The sequence below is a fragment of the Chrysemys picta genome, chromosome 24, assembly GCF_011386835.1.
Source record: "Chrysemys picta bellii isolate R12L10 chromosome 24, ASM1138683v2, whole genome shotgun sequence".
Lineage (NCBI taxonomy): Eukaryota > Metazoa > Chordata > Testudines > Emydidae > Chrysemys > Chrysemys picta.
The window spans coordinates 15,768,345-15,771,946 of record NC_088814.1 but is presented as its reverse complement, the minus strand read 5'-3'; the positions used below and the strand labels follow the sequence as shown (position 1 = coordinate 15,771,946).

The window sequence follows — 3,602 nt, the reverse complement described above, 5'->3', positions numbered from 1 at the left end:
ATTATCTGAGGGGTCAGCTACTGGCCACTCCCCAAGGTAGGACACAGTCCAAAGGTCCAACCTGGTTCAATACATCCTCTGGGCTTGTACACTGTGCCCTGCTGATTTGCCAGGCCTGTCTCAAGCTGGAGGATTATGAATTCTTGTGGAGTTAGGGACCAAATCCTCCCCTCATGCACCCTGCACTAGACCTGGACAGACAGATTTGGGGCAGGGAGAAAGTCCCTGCTCAGGCCATAAAACTACAGGGAAGCCCCTCTGCAGACTATTATAACCCTGAAGCTGCAGGTGCTCCTGCTGCTGTGGTCTCTCCCACCACCACCAAGTGCAATGGCCAAGCTGAACACACTATTGAAGAGTGCAGTTAGACACCCCCCCACACACACACACACACACACGCACCCTCAGCCTGACATGTGGCTTTGCTCACTTGACTCACAGGTAACATTACAATATTTCTTAGACTCTGACGCCTGGAAATTGCAACCACAGGTAAAACAAAGCACCTTGTACAATGACGGCATGAGATCGACGTTTTATAGTAACTCTTGCAATTTTGCAATGCCCTGCATTGGTGGGGTTTAAGGCACTTTGCAAACATTCATTAAATCTCACAACCAGGAAACAGAAGTGAAATTCCTTGTCTAGAGTCCGAGTGAACCATCTAGGGCCAGCTCTTGGGAGCTGAGGATGCTGGGAAATGGGGGAAGAGAACCCCATAGTCCAGATCCCCACGCCTGGACCAGAGTGCCGTGAGACATGTTAAGTAATCATATTCCACCCAGGGTTAAATTGAAGGCAAGATTCCTTTCACCCTATAGACTAGCACTTCAATGAGTTGGCCTAAAACATGGTTTTAATATGTCCATCCTAACTGTGCAATTACTTCATACTCAAATGTCTGGGGGCCTCCATCCATTACAGCTCCCCCTCCCCCTCTCCTGCAGCAGTTGCTGATCATTAATAACAGGACTAAAAAGGTAAAAGAAAGACGCAGAGTCAGTGCATTGGCAAGGAATCCATGCTTCACCTTGAGAAGTTTACAAGGAGACTCTGCTCATCTTGTCGTCTGTATTCAGACGGCAAAGCCATTAAGGCTCATGACCTTTCACTGCCCTTTGCAAACTTGAAATTCCAGGCAGCGTTTTGGTCCCTTAAAAAAAGGGAATTATGAGAGAAAATGCCTGAGGAGAAAGCACACCAGCCCACCAATTCCAGCAACTGCTGTGACCGCCACTAAGCGCACCAAGAGGAAATCCAGAGAGTCCTCCAGCTGAGAGTGCAGTCTCAGGACCTCCCTCCGCGTGCTCTCCCAGTCCCCGGAGTTGTCAATCACGTGGTCAGCTAATTTGCACTTCTCATCAAGCGGCAGCTGGGAGGCGATGCGCGCTTCTGCCTCTGCCTGGGCCAAGCCATTCCTCTTCATCAGTCGTGACAGCTGTGTCTGCGGATCACTGCCGGGATGGGAATGAGAGACTCAGCATCAGAGACGTCTGGAAAGGAGTGAGGCCCCTAATGCCTCCACACTGCAATTACAGGACACCGAGCATGGTGCGTGCTCCAGAGAACAGGATCCCCTCAGCCCTATCCCAGCCAACACACCTGGTGGGGAGTGATCCCGTCCCACTCTCCAATCAGACTACTTCAGCTCAGCACACGTTAAACATCTCCTTTCATACGGAACCTGCAAAACCAGCAGGATCCAAGGAACTGACCAGGTTTTTCTTAAAGGCCAGTTGAGCCAGCTCTTGTTGCATGGTGGGGTCACCACCGCTAGAGGGGGAGATTATACAGCACCGCCCCCAACACAAGGGGCAACAGACAACATGGCATCAGCGCCACCCCCAGCTAGCTTGGGGGGAGTGCATCAGATCCCCTAGCCCAGATGACAGAGGTTTCTAGAGTCCCACAGAAAGTGATTTTTGTCCATTATTAATTAGCACTATTATTTAGTATGTGTGTGCTACACCCCACAGCCTACTAGCACCAAGGCCCTACTGGAGATCAAGGCCCCATTGTGCTGGGGGCTGCAAAGACACCTAGCAAGACAGTCCCTGCCCTGAACAGCTCAGTCTGATTAGGCAAGACAAACAAAAAGTAAGAGGAAATGGAGACAGAGACTCAAGGATTTCCTCCCAACAGACTATGGTCACACTCCCTGTTAGTATCCCTTTAATTCTGAACGCTGGCTCTGTATCTCGTCAGTCAGTATCCACGAGGACTGATTTGCTGAGTTTTAACATATTCCTGCTATTTGCAGTTAACTAAAAGGCGGCATTAACAAGGGCTGCCAAAATGACACTTGTTCTCCAGTTTCCTTGGCCCCCTGTGGCACTTACCTGTAAACCAGGACTGTGTGTTTCATGAACTTGGTTAGTGTGTTGGTCTCAAACAGCAGCGGAATGTCCAGAATCACATAGCGGTAGCCTGGATGAACGAACCAAGCCCCCCGCCAAAAACAATATGTATATAAAATGGAAATACTACTACTTATAAGGTTTTCTTACCAAACCCCTTACCACACACTCTCTCTCCCCTGCCATTAAAAATATGGGCAGAGAATTGTCTAGCTGCACAGTTACACTTTCCCCAAGGTGGCAGCTGCAGCACTTCAGCTCTTTTTGAGGAAGAGGAAAGCGAAAGTGTTTTTGTTCAAACTTTCCAAAAAGTTTCCAAGCCTGGAAACTTTCAGACCAGAAGGTGAAAGCTTCAGAAAGTTGAGTGGCTGGAAACAGGAGGTTAGAATGGAAAACCTAATGCACCTTCTGACTAGAGCAGGCACTGCCACTTTGCTACATTATTAGAGGTGGAGCTGGCTGTGGTGTGTTGCCCAACACTTCCCAAATGGGCTGGAATTTCCCATGCTGGGTGTCTGCCTCCAGTTTTTTGGAAAGTTTTAGCAAAAATGGTTCAGCTGTTTCGGAGAATAAAGGTCAGGGGATATTTTTCAAAAACATTCACAGCTGTTTTGCGGAGAAGCTGCAGTGCTGCCATGCTTTGGCACAGGGACTGAAGATTGGGTGAGGTCACCCTGGGGTCAGGGATGTGCCCTTTCCTGTCCTCATGAAAATCTGGCATTTTCAGACTTGCAGCCTGACCAATTTGGGCAGTCTGCACATGCTCAGTGGAGCTTTACTAAACACCCCTATTCTCCCAACGTTCGGTCTGCACTGAAATTGCTCTATCTTGGCTACTGCAGGTGCAAGGTTATGGATGAGAACTCAGAGCAGGTAGACTGGACATGTCTACACAGCAGCTTCCTAGCATGGGCACACAGCTGTGCTAGCTCTACTCCAGCTGGCAGCATGGCCATGGCAGCCCAGGCTAGCCAGAGTGCAATCCCACCCGACCGCCATGGTCGCACTGCTGTTTTTAGTGCACTACCTTGAGCGGAGTTAGCACATCTGTCCACCTCTGCAGGGAAGAGCTGCACCCTGCCAGCTGCCATTTAGACAGACCCAGTCTCTCAGTACCCCCCTGCTGGTGTAACACCGACAGACCCTGGTCATCGGCGGGCGGGATCGAACCGGGGACCTGTGGAGCTTAGTGCATGAGGCTCTACAGCACGAGCTAAAAGCCAAGCGGCTCTTCACTAAGGCTGT

General features: G+C 50.0%; 1 long non-coding RNA gene across 1 annotated transcript; it reads right to left on the bottom strand.

The window, feature by feature from the left end:
* Positions 1 to 520: 520 nt before the first annotated feature.
* On the bottom strand, positions 521 to 2,479 carry LOC135977377 (uncharacterized). Its single transcript, XR_010594859.1, has 2 exons — positions 2,340 to 2,479; positions 521 to 1,454 (listed from the first exon to the last, which is right to left on the bottom strand). It is a non-coding gene; the product is annotated as an uncharacterized LOC135977377 (long non-coding RNA).
* Positions 2,480 to 3,602: the final 1,123 nt, after the last annotated feature.